The following is a 19106-nucleotide window of genomic DNA, read 5'->3' on the forward strand; positions in this document are numbered from 1 at the left end:
GTTGGTGCAAACTCAAGAACAATCTGCACTCAAGCGGATGGACCTTTAGTCCCAGACTAAGGCTTATCAATAACAAATCAACAATTCTGCAATGACAGTGAAGCACTTTAGGCCCCACAAAGATGATAGCTAATAGTAGATTTGCAAACAATGGAGGTTTATTAGCAGATTAACAAAGTTATAAACTCAAATCATTTGAGGTTATCAAGATAAACGGTCAGGTACATGAATATCTCCATTGTTTAAATCAAATCAATTCAAAATTAGCAAATACAAATCAGAAGGATGAGAGTTGTCATAGAGTAAAATTAAGTAAATTCAGTTTCCTGTGAAGGGATGATTCCCTAATATGCCAAACTAAGACAAAATCAGAAATTTCGTGAGAGAATTCAAGAAAGAGGGATCAGCAAGTAAGGCAAAATCAAATAAAGAGTCAGTCAAGTTAATGAGAATGTATTTGCTTAGGAGTCTAACTCTTTGATCAGGAGCAAAGGTGAATATCAAGGCTCGAGAGAGTGGAAAGGCTGATCTGAATCTAAAAAGTTTAGTAATGCACAATTAACTATTGTCAACTTTAACTTGAAGATCACAATATACATATGTGTATTAGAGTATGGTATGCAAAGCAGGAAATTAGTGACAGAGTGTCACCAAGATCGACAGAGGGAGCAGCTAGTGATGGGGTCATGTTTGTGTGCTGAGGAGTCCTCAAGGATCAATAGCACTGATTGTAGGGAAGAATAGTAAAATGTATGGTGGGTATTTTATGAGCAAAACACACTGTTTAAAACGGAGATAACAATTTTAAGAAAAATAATACATGATGGGAACATATATAATATAAATTGCATAGGCAATCATCAGAAAAACTGTTTAAATCACAATTTCCATAGAACACTTTATGCACTATTTTTTTAAATTAAATAACACTCTTACACATACAGTAGCTTACAGACCCTCGTGGCCAGCACAGAATTCTTCCTTAAATCCTTCCAAATTTAGATTTTAACAAAAAACAGAGAAATATTGTCCCATACTGGAGACCATTGACCCGTTATCATCTCTGCATGCAGTGCATCTCTTACATTTTGACAATGGAATCATCAGAAAAAAATCTAGAATTCTGGACGCGTTCTGGACACTTTGCCAGTCTTAGCTGCGGAGCCTCATGGGCCTCAGGACTGATCCTTATGGACTTTCTCCATAGCAGGGTGCGGCAACTTAGCGGCAAGATTCCTTAAACAGTGTACGGTTCACTTGGGTAGTAGCAACACCAACTCCACTTTCCAGATCCATGGCCAAACCATCCCGCTATCCTGTTGCAGCCATTGCAGCACCACTTAGTCCCCTATGCAGTAAGATGATATGTCCTTAAAGGTCCTGTACTCAGGCCAGTGATTCCATGGCCACTATAAGGACCACCACTTCTTCAGCGAAATACACAGCAGCCACTCGCTCTGCACAATGTTGGGGACCAACCTCCTCGAATAGAACCAGCTCTCTCCTCTGAACCTTGCACTACAAGACAGGCTGTATCGCGCCGCCAGCAAGCAGTGCTAAAGGGCCCTATCTGATTGATCTGCTATCTCTGCCTCCAAAAGACCATGCGTCGCATCAACAGCCGCGCAATGGAGCGCTCCAGCCACGGCGATATCTTATTAGCAGTAACTTCATCCACAGTGCCTGCCGCACCCAAGATTCGTGAATCCTCCACAGAGCCACCAGAGAATGCGGCCTCTCCAGTGCCCACACAGCCACGCCCCCTAAGAAAACATTTTAATAAGGTCATTCACGTTCTCATAGACCATGTCATTGGCACATGCCCTTTTCTGGACTGGTATTAGGACTGGTATTAGGATTCTAACTATGACGTTAATGGTGAGATAGAAAGAAAGGGTATCCCAACTGGTATTATTCATTGGCAATTAATAAGGATATGCATACAACATTATCGACAAGGAAACAAGGAGACTCTATTTGATTATAGCATGTGCTCATGGCATCATTTATATAAACAGTTTGAGGAAAAATTGTAAAGGAAAAGTAATTTACAGTTGTAACAGCACTGTACTACATAAATAAAAGCAATTGTGTTAACCCAAATTGCACGTGGTGCTCGTGGTTTGTGAGTGAAAACCGATGTAGCGATTCAGGTGACAATGTTAACAGCGTGGGCGGCGCAAAGTGACTGGTGCAAAAATATATACAGTGAATAATTGGCACAGTATGGTTCCGGATGACTAGAAGAGTTAGTTTCTACTTCAATACAATTTACTGTTCGAGAACCACTCTGTGTAAAGCGCCTATGGCTGCGCTGGTGTGTCGACGGCGTTTCGATCCACATGAATCAGGATCATCATCAGGACTGGGTTGGGTTCGAAGGCAGTGCTGGATCCGTAGTCCCGGGTCATGAATCGCCGTGGTCAGGGACGCCTGTGGAGAGGCGGTAGAGGTGGTATCAGCGAGCGATCAGCTGAAATCCGGCCGTGGAGTCGTCATGCGCGGGTTCGGCGAGGAGTGCAGAACAGGGCGCTCATTCATGTGGGAAGGACGAGGTCCAAGGGTTCCAGGGGGCTCGAACAAAGCTAGCGTTTCCTCCTTGGAAAGGCCAGCTTTGTTTGAGCGTGGTGCCGACTCCACACCTGCCAGAGATTCAGTCTCTCTAGACCGATCACTACGGGATCGCCCCCCTGGGCCCCATCCTTCCCACGTGAATGAGCGCCCTGTTCTGTACTCCTCGCTGAACCCGCGCATGAGTACCACCTCCCAGTAGGTAGCATATATTCTGGCCTTATGAGCACCTGGCCTTCTAGCTTTTATGCAATCGCTGCCTATGTCACCTTTTAACACAAACACCCTGCATGGTTTCCAGCTTTGTCAATTCCAAGCTCGACTGCTGCCCTGTGTGTGTCTGGAGAGAGTGTCAACACAGTTACTACTTCTGTCTCGAGAGTTCTGCTGAGAGCTCTGATTCTGCATGATTACCTTTTGATTTGTTAATGAGACAGGGTCCTATATCGTTGTGGGGTCTCTCTCATCTTTAAACATACAGTTCTTTAACAACTAGTAATATGACTCGACTATGGAAACGCCCTCTATGCGGGAGCCCCGACCAAGCTCATCAAACGACTACAATGCATCCAAAACGCCTCAGCATGACTGATCCTCGATGTACCCTGCCATGGCCACATCAGCCCCCACCTGAGAAACCTGCACTGGCTCCCCGTCAACAAGAGGATATCCTTCAAGCTCCTCACCCACGCACACAAGACCAGCCCAGCCTACCTCAAGAGATGGCTCTCCTTCTACATCCCGAATCGCCAGCTACGCTCCGCCAACCTCTCACTCGCCACAGTCCCACAAATCCGAGGAACTACCACCGGTGGGAGATCCTTCTCCCCCCTCGCCGCTAAGACATGGAACACCCTCCCACTGAGCCTACGACAGACCCAAGACCTGCTGACCTTCAGTAGGATACTCAAGACCTGGATGTTCGATGAGTAGCGTCCTCCCCCAGTGCCTTGAGACACTTGTGGGTATGTAGTGCACTTTACAAATGATTGATTGATTGCTGAGGTACAAGTCATAGAAGTGGTTTGGGGTTCCTTGGCTTCCAGTTTTGATTATTTGGGGTTTTCAGAAGTGACAAGCTTAAGAACCATTGCCTCACATCATTGCGTTCTACTTGTAATCAGGAAATCTGTGTTGCTGTTACCCAGTTAAATGGTGCTAATTTTTTCATCCTCATGAAGAAAAAAGCCTGAGGATTGATGGCCAGTTCAGCCCTACGGTCGTCATGTTGTTTTTCCCATTGGCTGGTTGTGTCACTCTTTCTCTGTGGTTAATTTCTGGCCTGCATTTATCCGAAGAGTATTCCTTTTCCCATATCCATATGAATCTGTGGCTGGCATAGCCCAGCTGAGTTTGAGTTTTTAAGAGCTACGACCTCTGCCCTATGAGTGTGTACGAACCTCAGAAACTTACGCTTTACTGTGGTAACTTCTTGCGATGCAGTTGATATAGCCAAAAACTGGATCCAACAAAATAACGTGTTTGTAAATAGCATTTAACCTCGAGAGGCATCTTAGCCCTCTCGACCTAGGAAGGATAAAATGCAGAATTCCCGTTAGGATTTGAACCTGTGATTATGAGTTTGAGCGCACATTCTACATTGGGTATAAAAACTAGCTGAGCCACAAGACTCAGCTGTCATTCTTTCGTAAAGATGTATGAGTATGTTGAATAAACTTCTGATTGTGAAAGGCAGTTCACTGCAAAGAAATCAAATGAATTGAACTGGATCAAAAAAAACAATCTGTCATTTGGCAGGGACCCTCTGAGAGAACCTTCAGTAACCTGTATTATTTGTAAACAGATGATGTGGCACAGTAGAGACACAAAATACACCAAAATGTGATTCAGTGATATTTTGAGTACCATACCTGAGGTTATGGTAGGTCAAAGAACCTATGTGACATAACCCATGAACATGTTTATGATATAAAAGAAATAACATTAAATCAGTCAAGCTGAACGTGTTATTGAAGTTGGCACAACTGTGCCTTTGCTAGAACAAGATGGCACAGTATGGCAACACTTACAAAATTGTGTTTTTGTCCATTACACTTTATTACTATGGCTGTGAAAACTAGACACAAGGCAAGAAAAGGTTGGAGAAAAGTCTACTAATATGGTGAAAACCCACAAGCCAAACTCATTGCCTTACTTCTTTCTGCCATTTGTCTCTTTGCCCTGGCTGGCACCATCCTAACGTATGTAGCCTTAAAGGGAGCTGAGCTGGGTGCGTGTACGCATCTGTTCATTCACACACACAGTAAAGTGTTCATTCAACTTTATTTCACTAAGTATAGATTGAAACTACTTATGGTGTTGGTCAAACTATGTTAGAGCATAGAAGGTAACCTGCATATCAGTTGGAATATCCTGATAAGTTATCATTATTTATTATTTATTCATCTCACATTGACTGAAGCATCGTGGTGCTAGTAAAAGGACAGAAGCTGCGAGAACTAGTAACAGACCAACTCGCATTTTAATAGGCCCTTTACATAGGTCAAATTGGAAATATCACTGAGTTTCTGAAGAAGGTTATTCCAAAACTTGGGCCTTCCCCTTTCTAGTACATTTGAAGAGGAGGAATTTTTGGAAGGAATAAAGAATAAGAGTTCAAGGGTCTGTATAAAATAACCTTGTGAAGTAAAAAAGAGGTCCAGTACTGTCAAGAGTTTAGTCTTCTAGACTGAGGGTCTTAGATTGAATTCTTGGTTTTACTGGACGTCAATATAACCAGGAGTTAGGGCCATACTTATCAAGGCAAAATGGGTTCGCAAACGCCGAAATTCACAGAATTCCGGCGTTTGCGAACCCATTTTCGCTAAAGGGTATGTATGAATCATTTTTGTTGCAAAATAAGGAATCGCTAAATTTGCCATTCCTTATTTTGCAATTGCATTTAAGGAATTGCAAATTTTGCGATTCCTTAAAAGCAATGTATCAAGGAAAAAAAATTCAAAAATGCCATTAAGGAATCGCAAATTACCACCAACTTCTAGTTGGTGGTAAGTTGTGAATTCTTTCAAAAAAGCATTATTTTAAAAATCAAAAGGTGCCATGTGACGCGCATACATGCCCTTAGGGCATGTATGTGCGCCATATGCGCACACATGTCATTTTCAGGGGTGCAGCAGGGTGTTCTTGAGACACCCCTGCACCCTTGAAAATATTCACAATTTGCAATTAGCAAATTGCGATTCGCAAATTCCCCTTCATTCCTATGAGCCTCCTGGCCCATAGAAATGAATGGGAAATGAATCCTTCATTGCGATTAGCAATTTGCTAATCGCAATTATGGAATTTTAAGGAATCGCTAAAAAGAAGCGATTTTCTACATACATACCATTTTGCGATTTCTAAATAGCGATTCCTTAAAAATCGCTATTTAAGAATCGCAAAACGGAATGTTGATACATATGGCCCTTAATGTTTATTTGGAAGATGCCTTCTGATAAATCCACCTGTTTTCAGGTCCAGCTAATTTCCCCATATAATTCTGTAGCCTGGCAGCTTCATTGACCTGCAATATTCTAAGCTACATAGAAAACCATAACCAGTGATTATATCTTTTAAATCTAATTTGTGTTAGTTTGGAAAACAACCTAATACAGCTTCTGATATTTTGTAAGGCCATCTCTAAGATACAGCCCCTCTGTACAGTGTACTAAAATGAAGTACACTATATAGAGAGAGCGAGAAATATCCAGAGGAAGATCGAGGCAACAATTAGATAATACTAACTCTTTTGTGATAGTGTGGGCGAGCAGTTAGGCTTATCAGAGGACAGTGTTAAGCATTTGTTGTACTCACAGAGGCAATAAATAAGACACACACACTTAAGAATAAATCCGAGACCAATGTTGTATAAAAAATAACAAGTTCTTTATATATATTTGAGAAGCAAGATTTCGAATTGGAAATACACTTTATACAGTTTCAGTACTTGAATAAATACTCTGTAGACTTTTAATTATGGACAGAATTGCAGTGCAGTTCAAAGTATGCCGTCTAGGCACTCGGCGGTCGATACCGTCAAATGTTTATCATTGTGATCATTGGAGAAAGGAATGTAAGTGTACACCACCAACACTGTTACCATCGCGGTCGCTGGAAGCAGTTCACTGTAGATCAATGGATGCAGACAGGGCAGGACTGGCCATAGCGGGCACCGGGCGTTTCCCTGGTAGGCCGCTAGATTGGGGGCTGGTTTTGAGCACCTGGAGGCCCGTTTTTGTTAGTGTGGGTCGGCAATTCTGTCCCCTTATAACAAAATCGGCCGAAACCGGCCCTCGCAAACTGCTCAGCTGCACTCCCCCCTACCCCAAGGGGGCTAGCGGAGCAGTTTGCCAGGGCTGGTTTCTGTTCCCAGTCCGGCCCTGGATGCCGTACACTGCCAACCCAGCGATGGCGGTTGCAGGACGGCTGGTGTAGATTTGGATAGCGAAGCACCTCCGACTCAGATACCCTCACGGTCACTGGAAGGAGGACTCCGCCAAGGTGTTTTGAAGTTTACTGGCAGCGGGCTGGCATCAGGTGTTCATGCAGAGTAGACTGTCATGGAGTAGGCAGTTGTGCCAACGTTGTTGCAGTAAGCCGTTGACATCACTGGCAAGAGGGCACGGGCTCTCAGGAATAGGGCTATTTCCAAAATCGTTCCTTATGCTGAGATGATCCCTCAAGGTGATGGAGGCGAGCGGGGTCGGAAGCTGCAATGTTTCTTTTCAGTGGTGAGTCGCTTCGACACGTGGTGTGCGGGTCCTCAACCACGCAGTTTCTTTACCGGCGGATGCCAGGAACTAGAGCATCTAGCTCAAAGGGAGGCTCTTGGAAATTTACGAGGTCTGCGGGTGCTCTGGGTTTTTTTGGAGGCCTTGCGGATACCAGGAAGGACAGCAGGTCCCAGTTGTCGAGTCTGGTTGCAGTTGGCAATGTTTGTGCCCATTTCTTCTGCAGCAGGGCTCAGTTCCAGGTTCGCCAGCAGTCTCCTTCTGTCATCTTCTTTAGGTCCATCATATTTGAAGTCAGGTTCTCGAGGAACCACCTAAATACTGAATTTAGGGGCATTTTTATTCTCACCCTACGGGAGGAGGGGGCATACCCTGACTCCTAATAGGCTACTATCCCCATCTTCAAGATGACGGATAGTGAAAAGTGGGGTCTACCTTGTCTGTGCCACCTGAGGGTGGGAAGATAGACCCACCTCCTACTTTAACTAATTTTTCCTCCAGTCCTCCTGCCAAAAGGAGAACAGGACTGGGGGGGTTACCATCTGCTTCTAACAGCAGAGGGCTGGGTGCAGTGTTCAAAGGCAGCACATCCTTTGAAGTTCCCTCTTCTACCAAGGCAGATATTGCAAGGGGGAAGGTATGAACATCTCTGCCCAGAGCATGCATTGTTTCTGGTTGCAGAGAGCTCTGGCTCTCTACCCATGGGTCCAGAAACATGTCTGGTGATGCCAGGCTGGCTAGACAGGGACCACACCAGTGGTTGGTAAGGTTTCAGGGGACCCTCTAAAAGTGTCTCCTGGGTGAATGTATTAATAAATCCAATGCTGACATCAGCAAGGATTTATTACGACAAGATGTTTGGTACAAAACATCTTAGACATTAGTGAAGCCATCATGGAGCTAGGAAACTTGTGTTTATGGGTATTCAGCTCATGTACTCTCTATGGCTTCCCCGTTCACTTACAACACCCAGAATGGACTGGATATTGTAGGGGGGCATCTGCTCATGCTGACAGGCCCTCACATAGGATATAGTGCACCCTGCCTTAGGGCTAAAGGCCTGCAGTAGGGGTTGACTTACCTATATATTGTACAGTGCTGGGTTGGCATGGCACACAGGGTTGTGTGCCATGCTTACTCTTCAGTTTGTCCTGCACCTGGCAGCACTGCCAGATCTGGGTTAGAGGTTCCTAGGGGACCTCACTCTGTTCTTATGCCCTGGGTACCAGGGGTAGCCTTTACTGGGGCTTACACAGGAAACAGAAGTTGTGCCAATCATGGTATATTTTTAGGGAAAGAAGATCTGCCACTGGGAACCTGGTTAGCAGGGACTCAGTTCACTTACAGTTCGAAATTACATACATCAGCCAATAAGTGGGGGGCTAACCATGTCTAAAGAGGCGCTTTCCTACACCATCCCTAAAATGGAATGAGAATGTATATATTGTGTGCTATTGCTTACCCTTATCTACTGTCAAATACCCCTGTAATGTGTACCCCAACGTTCATGGATTCATGGAAACAAAACCTTTGGGGATTCTTTTATTCATTTGTGTGCCTGCCTCGGATCCCACTTTAAACACTGTCTTGAAATCAAAAGAGTCCTGCTGGCTCTATCTTGTGTATAAAATAAATCCAGACTTTGACACAGCAGTCAGGTACCTTCTGTTCTAACATCAGATCTGGTTCCTCTCAATAAAATTAACACAACAACAAAACCATGTAGGGTTTTTGGTATCACACTATGTAGGGAAGCAGAAGGGATTGGTGGGACCTGGTACTTCTTTCCCATCAATGTCTTTGTTTCTATGACTTTTATGGTACAGACAGCCAGGGAGCTGCATAACTGGATGCACAAGCTTATTAGATTTAACTGAGAATTGAAAATTGTCACTGTATGTGTGTATGTAACCTATAAAACAGAAACCTGTCCGTAAAACAATATAGTACTGTGCACAAGCATGGTTTAGCTACTGAGTAAAATATAGAAAGTAAAAGGTGCATACAAACTTGTGTAAATTGGGGGTGCAGTGGACAGATCAGTTATCATGACTGGACTGTGGCAACGTGGTGGAGGCTTTTAGGCTGGAGGAGGGGAAATATAAGTGGCATATCCCAGGAGCATGTTTATGATATGAAGGAAATAAAATTAGATCAGTTAAACTGAACGCTTTATTGAACTTGGCAGGACTGTACCATTGCTAGAAAAAGGTGATACAATATGGGAACACTTGCAAAATTCTCCTTTTGTGCAGCCACTTTACTGTGGCCTCAAAAACTAGACACAAGGTAAGACAGAGGTGGAGGAAAGTCCACCAATATGGGGAAAATCCACAGGTTAAACTCAGGTGTTTATTTCTTTCTGCCTGTCTATCTCTTTGCTCTGGCTCTAGAGAGCTCAGCTTGGTGCGTGTGTGCGTGAGTGCGTGCGCGCTCAGCCCAAGAGCACACAAAGCGGCAAGTCTGGGAATGATAAACTAAATAGCACTCGACTGTTTCCTCTGTTGTTCCCAGAGGCAAGCAGTGTACAGCGAAATACCGCGCCGCCCTGGCGCATACATTAGCCGAGTTTGCTCTTCACAAACATATCAGCCAGCAGCAGCTGTTCCAATATGCCCGGCGGGTCTGTTCATTACTCCAGCCCGCGTCCTGGCAGGTCAAGGGCCCTCAATTAAAAGCCATGTTTGATTTTCCTAATAAACTTGAAAGAATTTTGCGATTAATAGAATTGGCCAGATTGCAACTGCGCGCTTGAGGGAGCATACAACAAGGATTTTTCAGAAAGCTTCCAGTTAATTTCAGCGTGATCTTTAGGGCTGCCTTGAGGCTGATAACAGATGCACAAGTGGGCGGCTTCTCTCCAGACTGAGTTATTACAGTGTGCTTCTCGGCGAGCTGACTGCATCAACTCTGATGTGAAAGGGCTTTTGGAAATGCCCTATAATCTAAAATAAGTGAATGGCGGGTGACTCGTGCACAGCTGTAGGTGCATGTGCTAAGTGCTGCATGGGATATGTCAGTTTAAGGATTTTCCTGGCATATGATATATATGTTACTTCTAGACCTAGGCGAAATTGTTATTACGTTCGCGTAATTTGCTTAGTTTGGGGAATTTTGTGTTACATTTGAAATTTCCAAAAGTATGCCATGAAACCACGTCACATAATTATGCAGTGTTAGCTGCAAGATTTTAGAGCGAGCATGCTGGAATAGCTCGAACAGCTGTTGCTCCCACCACTGATGCTTTTTTGTGCTTTTTTTTAATCACAAGGTGCATGGTTCATTATGCAAACCATAGATCACACACCAAATGCAGGGGCAGATTTACAAGCCCCTTGCGTCCTTTTTGCACCACTGTTGCGTCACTTTTTGTGACGCAGCGGCAGCGTAAAAATGCGGCCCATTTACAACGTGACGCATCTAGGGAGATGCGTCACATTGTAAAGCCCTGCATCACATTATATCTGTAATGTATATAAAAAGCTTCATAGAAGTGACGCAGTGAAATCGCCACTTTTAGGACGCCACAGCATCAACCTTGGAGCAGGCACAAGGAGTGACGCTGCACAAGGAGGATAGGCCTCTCCATGCATTGCTGGAGTTGCGTCGTGCTTGCGATACGACTCCAGCAATGCTTGACTTTTGCACAAACAGACGCTTCATAATTTCCGACGCGTCTGTCAGTCCTTGCTCCATGATGCACCTTATTGTAAATATGGCGCATACATTGTGGCGCAAGGGTTTCTCAGGGTGGCGAAGGGGAAGTGATGCATCTTTACAGATGTATCACTTTCTTGTAATTCTGCACCACAATGCTTAAGACCTCACAATATTTAAACCAATAAATAGCAACACCTAAAAGTAAAATGTAATTAGAGTGCATCACATAATCAACTCAATTGATGGTGCTACATTCATAGTTGTCTCTGACAAGGTGTTGGTTAATCTTTAAGATGACTTACAACATTTCTAACTGTATCTGCTTTAGTAAGGATGTGGTCTTGAGCGCTATTTGGTGTGCAAATTATGGTTTTAAAAACAGGTTTAGAAATGTATACAGAATCAGAATTTTGAATGAATGTATTGTGGTCGTCATTCCCAAATTGTGATTCTGGTCCCTGTGCATCAATGGTTTGAGACTGCAATTCTGGTCTCAAACCATTGAAAAGTTACTGACTCCCAAGTTAGGATGCTAACTCATTCATAGAATGGGTCACATATGGAATTGGAGGGGACACCGCCAAGTCTGATTGAAGTTTTTAAAATGTAAAGCTTTTTTTTTAAGCGGCCCCTTTTCCTTTAAGGGAATTGGGCTGCTTTATAAAGTATTCAATTTTGAAAAACAATCACAAAGATGGTGGTCTGCTAACCCTTGTAGACCAACTCTATGACTGTAGCCAATCATACTATTTAGGAAGCAGATTGGTTTGCGACCCACTATGATTTCTTTTTTTTGTGAACCTACCTATTAGTAGTTTGGTTGGTTTGAAAAATAATTTATTGGTTGCCAAAAACTATTGTGAAATTTACAACCGCTTTTTGGCTATCAGGATTTTTAGCAAATATAGTCCATATTCCCAAAGAGTGGTTGTCTCTGTACTCTTCATAAGGACAATAGAGCTATAAGAGAAATTAGGTGATTAGAGCGAATCACTAATGGTTTTTGTAAATTAATGCCATTAGTCAAGTCAAGTCAAGTCAGAGAATTTATATAGCGCACTACATACCCAGAGGGTCTCAAGGCGCTTAGAAATGGGGGGGAGGATTACTTGTCAAATATCCACGTTTTAAGTTGCTTTCTGAATGCTAGGTGGTTCTGGGTAAGGCGAAGGTAAGCGGGGAGTGAGTTCCATGTTTTAGCAGCCAGGTATGAGAAGGATCTGCCTCCCATGGTGGTCTTGTTGATGCGAGGTACAGTGGCGAGGGCTTGGCTGGAAGAACGTAGTTGGCGGGAGGGGGTGTAGAAGGACAGTCGTGAGTTGAGGCATTCTGGTCCGATGTCGTAGAGTGATTTGTGTGCGTGGGTTAGCAGTCGGAAAGTGATCCTCTTATTAACGGGTAGCCAGTGGAGGTCTTTAAGGTGACCAGAGATGTGTTCGTTGCGTGGGATGTCTAATATGATCCTGGCTGAGGCGTTTTGGATTCGTTGGAGTTTCTTCTGGAGTTTAGCGGTAGTACCTGCGTAGAGGGTGTTTCCGTAGTCCAGTCGGCTCGTGACCAGAGCATGGGTGACTGTTTTCCTTGTTTCGGTGGGGATCCAGCGAAATGTTTTTTTGAGCATGCGAGGAATGTTGAAGCAGGATGAGGATACGGCGCTGACTTGTCTGTTCATTGAGAGTGAAGAATCCAGGATGACGCCTAGGATATCAAAACACATAGGTCTGGATATTCAGGTTTTGATAAGCAAGGTACTCATGAGTCCAGGGGTATGAACGCATCTGCATTCGAAACACCAAAATAATAAAAAATCAGCATGCTTGCAAAAGGCTCAGCTAATGGCAATCGCTCACGCAGCCTTGTAGTCTATTGTTTGATTTCCTGCTGAAGATGCGGAGGATCTATATGAAAGTCAGACTAGGTCTTTCTCCAATAGGAACAGCCCAGCCTGAGATCCCAGACAGATTTTAAGTGTTGCTATGCCATGAGATGTAGCTTGGAACCTACGGCACGTCATGTAGGTGGGGTATATTCGACTGGCTGAGAGGATTCAAGGTCCCTGTGGCTCCACCTCATGTGGCTGCACACAGGGGGCATACCATGTGCCCCCCTGTGTGCATGCACACGAGCTCCTGTGCCGCATGGACTTTATTGTCCAGGCTGTGCATGAACCTTGTATGGCTGGCATTCCCATTGTGGTGCCTTTTTCAACGGCATCCCCATCTTTGTAAGAGGCACCACAGCAGGAACCGCCACACCGCCCACCTGCCAGTGACTTTTAAACTTACGGCCTCATTTATGAGGCTGCGTGTCACTTTTACGCCGCCAGTACATCACTTTTTGTGACGCACCAGCAGCGTAAAAAATGTGCCTTGTTGCACCATATTTACAAAGTGACGCATCTAGGTAGATGCGTCACTTTGTAAACCCCTGCCCCACATTATACCTGCGCCAGGTATAATGTATGCAAGGGGGGCGTATTGACGCAAGAAAGGGTCATAGAACTGACACAGTGAAATCTATAAGATTTCACTGCGCCACTTCTAGGATGCAAATGCTTTAATATCTTACGCCTGCCTCACAGCAGGCGTAAGACTGATGCAGGCCTGGACGCATTGCAGTAGTTGCGTCACTTTTGTGAAACACTCCAGCAATGCGTCACTTTTACGCCATACAGATACTTCAGAAATACTGACGTATCTGTAACTCCTTGCGCAATGATGCATCATACTGTAAATATGACGCATCATTTGTGTCGCAAGGAGGGCGCAATGAAAAGTGACGCATCTCTCTTTTCACGCAGCGATGCGTCACTTTTCATAAATGAGGCCCTTAGAATCTGGCGGGCGATTATTACACGTGTTTGGTGGTGCGGGAGAATACCGCTGGCATGGTGGTCCTCTCCTGCACCGCCAAACACGTAATCAGACCCTTAGAGTGTTGGTAAAACTATGTTCAAGCATTGAAGCTAAACTACAAATCAGTTGGAATATCCGGATAAATTATTATTTATTGTTTATTCTGTGCACGTTCACCAAAGCATTTAGGCTTTAGGAAAAGGACACAACCTGAGAGAACAATTAACAAAAGTGAACAGGGAAGCCATAAAGAGTAAAATGAGCAGAATACTCGTAAACACAAGTTTCCTAGCTCCATAAAGGCTTCACTTTTAGATGTGGTACAAAACATCCTCTCTTAATAAATCCGTGCTGATGCCAGTGCTAGATTTATTAATAACTTTACACAGGAGACCCTTTTAGGGTGTCCCCTGATAACTTACCAACCACTGGTGTGGTCCTTGTCTAGTTGTAGCCAACCTGCCATCACCCTATAAATTGATCAGATTTGGATGTATCATGGATTTCCTGGAGAAGGTGAATTAAAACTGTTTCCCATGACTTGGAAGGAGGCTGCCTCCTCCTTGCACCACTCTCCCACTCCATTCCTAGTACAGTCAAAGAGGGGGGCTTTTAGAAATAATAAAGAACTGGAGTGCAAACATCTTATTGGCCCTTGTGCAATAAAAAAGAGGTCCAGGATTGTAAAGAGTTTACGGGCAGATTCATGAAAGACCCGTTTTGCGAGTCTGAAATAGCGATTCATAAGGAATCGCTATTACAGACTCGCAAAACGGGATTCATGTAGGAATCGCAAAATTAAATGCGATTCCTACAGATTCCTTATTTGCGATTAGCAAATTGCTAATCGCAAATAAGGAATAACTCCCCATTCATTCCTATGGGCCAAAAGGCCCATAGGAATGAATGGGGAGTATTCCTTATTTGCGATTAGCAATTTGCTAATCGCAAATAAGATAGCGATTTAAAGGGTGCCAGGGGTGTCCAAAGGACACCCTGTAGCACCCCTTAAATGCAAATTTAAACAGGTGTTGCACACACACATGTCCAAAGGACATGTGTGTGTGCAACATGCAACTTAGAAAAATGCTTTTAAAAGCATTTTTCTAAGTTTTCGCTATTTGCCACGAGGTTTGACCTCGCGGTAAATAGCGGGCCGAAATTGCAAATTCGCTATTTAGAAATGGATGATGAATTGCATTTAAGGAATCTCAAATAGAGATTCCTTAAATGTAATTCCTCGCTAAATAGCGAAATCGCTATTAAAGATTTTTGCATTTGGGATGATGAATCCCAAATGCAAAAATCGCACTCGCAAAGGGCCAGATTCTCAGAATCTGGCCCTTTGTGAGCTCAAATCAGCTTGATGAATCAGGCTGTTAGTGCACTAGACAAACGGTCTGAAATTGAATTATTTGTTTCACTGGTAGCCAATGTAACCAGGATTTAATGTTTGGATGAAGCACCTTCAGATAAACTTGTCTGTTTTCTGGTTTAGACACATTTTCCTTTTAATTCTGTAGCCTGGAAACGTCTTTGACCTACAGGTATCTAAGATATTTAGAAGACCATTAAGAGTGCATATATGATTTTCCATACCTATCCTTTCACTTTGGAGGTTCATATTATTTTAAATATCATTTGTGTCATACCGAATACGAGCATGATACAACTTTCTGATATTTGGATCAGGCCATCCCTAAACTGGAATGAGAATCTACTTACTTTGTGCTGTTGTTCAGCCTTATACTCTCGGATACGGGTCTGGACCATTCCACAGGATAACAGAGCTGGGCTGCCTGATAGTATCTGATGAGGCAGGGGACCCCCAGTCCTCCTTCCGCTGGGGGGGGGAGCCAGCTCCGTTCTTTGCTCATTCTTGGCCTTTTGCCCGCCAAAACATAGTGACTCAATGCCGCCTGAAGGCCCGCTATCGTACCAGCTGGAGGAGACAGCGGCAGTGCCTGAAAGAAAGAGGATCCTGGGTAGTATAGTCATTTTAGTGGCTGCTATGTGGCCCAGAATGGAGAGCAGATAATGTCGCCATCTATCAAGCTCAGATCGGACACGGGTCAGTAGCGCCCCATATTTTAAAGTATTTGTTTGTTCCATTGTCCTACACAGTTGGATGCCCAGATAGGGGACAGAACCATCTGCCCAGCAAATAGGATATGTACGCTTTAGCACTTCAAGCTCTAGAGGGGGAACTGTGAGTCCAAGAGCACAGGACTTGTGGAGGTTCATGCAAAACCCTGCTACCACTCCAAACGTCTCCAGCTCGGCCAAGAAGGGAGGCAAACTCCTGGCTGTGCCATCCACCATCGCCATCAAATTGTCTGCATACAGACTGATGCAATGTTCCTCTCCCTCTAAGGGGATCCCTCTGATGAGGCTGTGGTTGCGGACCCTCTGTGCTAAGGTCTCCATGTAAAGAGCGAATAGAAGGGGGAAGAATGGGCAACCCTTCCTTGTACCCCTGCAGATGGAAAAGTACTCAGAACCCACCCCATTGACCCTCACCGACGCTCGAGGGGTCCGGTAGCCTCTGAAGACCCAGGATCGAAATCGCTCTCCAAACCAAAGTGTTCCTTGTCACTCTAAGAAAGGGCCAATGAACCCGATCAAAGGCTATTTCGGCATCGACCGAAAATAGCATGTTGGACCATTGCCGCCGGTGGGCCTTTTCTATAATGTGTAGTAGCCTCTTAGTATTATCTGCGCAAAGCTGCTGTGGAACGAATCCTGACTGATCTGGGTAAATAAGCCCCTGCATCAAGGGGTTCAGGCGTGTCACCAGAATGCCCGTAAAAAGTTTTGAGTCTGTGTTGAGGAGTGATATTGGGCGATAGTTAGCACAGTATTTTGGATTTTTGCCTGGCTTGGGGATAACTGTGATAATTGCATCTAACATGGAAGCCGGGAGAGAACCCGAGTCTGCTATTGAGTTGAAGAGTCAGGTGAGAATCGGGGCAAGTTCCACATACAAAGCTGTGTAAAAAACAGCAGAAAAGCAATCCCGCCCGGGGACTTCAAAGGCTTCTGCCTTGAGATGGCAGTGATAACCTCGTCCAGCCTGATAGGCTCGTCGAGAGAGGATGCCTGGGAGTCACTCAGTTTGGTAATAGGGCATCACAAAGGTATTCTGCTATGTCCTCGGGGGCAGATTACCTCGAGTACAGCTTTGTGTAGAAGTTCCTGAACTGTTCCGCTATAGAGGAACCATCTGCCAGGTCTATCCCACTTTCTGTCTGAAGAGAGCGAACAGTATTAGCCTGTCGTTGGGCTCTTAGTCGCGCAGCCAAAATCCTGCCGCTTTTGTTGCCATTGAGATAATACAGGTGCTTAAGACGCAGTAAAGAGAATTCTGCCCTGCCTTGATCCAGTCCGGCTAGTTGTTTCCGAGCCGCCTCCAACTGGTGCTACACCCTTGGGGACCGAGTTCGGTGATCAATTCCCTCGAGCTCCCTGACCCTCTCCTGGAACTTGGCTCTTTTGAGTTTCCCCTGTTTGTTGTCGGCAGCCGAGAGAGATATAAGCTCCCCCTTGACCACTGATGTTAAAGTATCCCAGACCGTTGGGAGGGGTACCTCCTCATTGCCATTGACTTCTAAGTAATCGGTGATGACCTTTCTAATCTTAGCCTGGACGTCTGGTTTCCACCATAGGGTCTCTCTCTTAAATACCATTGTCGCCGGGCCTGTTGCTGTAGGGGGGAGTGAATCTCCAGGGCGGGGGCCGAGTGGTCCGAGAGAGTTCTCGGTTCTATCTTGACCAAGAGGAGAAGCCGGTGTAGATCCTGGGAGCCCAGAAAATAATCTAGTCGGGCGAGAGACTTAGGAGCCTCGGAGTAGAGTGTGAAATCCCTAGTGTTTTGGTGTGAGGCCCTCCACCAATCCACCAGCCCCAGCTCCCTCAGCCATGCAATATCCGCACACGACAGGAACCTAGACCACCCCTCCCTTTGTACAGAGCGATCAAAGTGTTTGTCCAAGGCTGTGTTGAAGTCTCACCCCACCAGGACCAAACGATCCTGTGAAGTGAGCGTCTCATCTAGTGCCTGCCGAATGAAGTGATTCTGCCCCTCATTTAGTGCGTACAATGAGCTCAGTGTGAGTGTTTATGTGCCCAACTGTATTCAATGTACAAGTAGGCAACCTTTAAGCTCATCTAGCTTAGGGCCGACAGTACCTTTGAATGTGCGCAAAAACAAGATAGCCACCCCTCCCGCTTTTTGTCCCATAGAAGAGAATAGCTGCTGTGGAAAGGCCCTAGTCTTGAGTCGCTTAGCCTCTCTGGCCAGAAGATGCATCTCCTGGAGGAGGCAGATGTCTGCTCCAGAATGTGCAAGATAGGAGAGGATTGCCCTACGTTTAACAGGAATATTCAGCCCCTTAACATTCAGGGAAATGATCTTTACAATTTCGACGATGGTCATAATAGGAGTTTAAGGGATTGCTGTGTTGAGGTGACTTGTCCCCTGTTTGCAGTTCACATTGGTACTTAAATAACAAACATTCAAAGAAAAAAGAAAAATAGAACTACTTGCAAACTCGAACAGAGTCACTGGGGGAGACAGGGTCACAAAACACTACCCTGCCTTCGGAAGAGAACATTTCCTGGTGGGGTCGACTGTGGCCAAAGGGGCATCACGAAGACTGCACCCCTCTTGGACTCGCATAGTGTCCATCGTATACCCCAGTGGATGTTGGGATAGGCTGTTTTGCTCAACCCTTCTCCCCTGTAACCGTACCCCCAGCGAGACTCTCGAGCACTGCCTTTCTTTCTTGTGCCATAGCCTAGGGGTCAGGCTTTGAAGGCTTCTTTGCTCTCCTCTTCCGTTGCTGTCACTCCCACTGACCTGCTCCATCTCCAGCCTCGTCCGTGCACCCAACCTCGGCCTCCAGTTGCTCGATCTATAGTAGATCACAACCCGCACTGAGAGAGCGTATCTGGCGGGTCCATGTCCCATTCAAAGATCAGGCGGAAGAGATGGCTCAAGGCATACAAGATGTGGTTTCTCAGAAAAAAAGTCACTGGGCAAAACTCTCTTTTCTTTTGAAGTGTGATGGCTGAAAGGTCTTGGAACAGTTGCAACGAGTGTCCCTGAAAAGCGTTGCATCAGTCCCTCGCACTGTTGGTAGGATGCGCTCTTTCAAGGGGATGCTATGGACGCAGGAGGACGGAGGAGGCATGTTTGAAGCTCTGGGAGGTCCCATATGGTGGACCTGATCTAGACGGATCTCCGACTCAGACGTGTCACCTAAGATTTGGCCAAAAAGGGCCTGGACGA

Source organism: Lissotriton vulgaris, chromosome 6 (genome assembly GCF_964263255.1).
Source record: "Lissotriton vulgaris chromosome 6, aLisVul1.2, whole genome shotgun sequence".
In the NCBI taxonomy this organism is placed as follows: Eukaryota; Metazoa; Chordata; class Amphibia; order Caudata; family Salamandridae; genus Lissotriton; species Lissotriton vulgaris.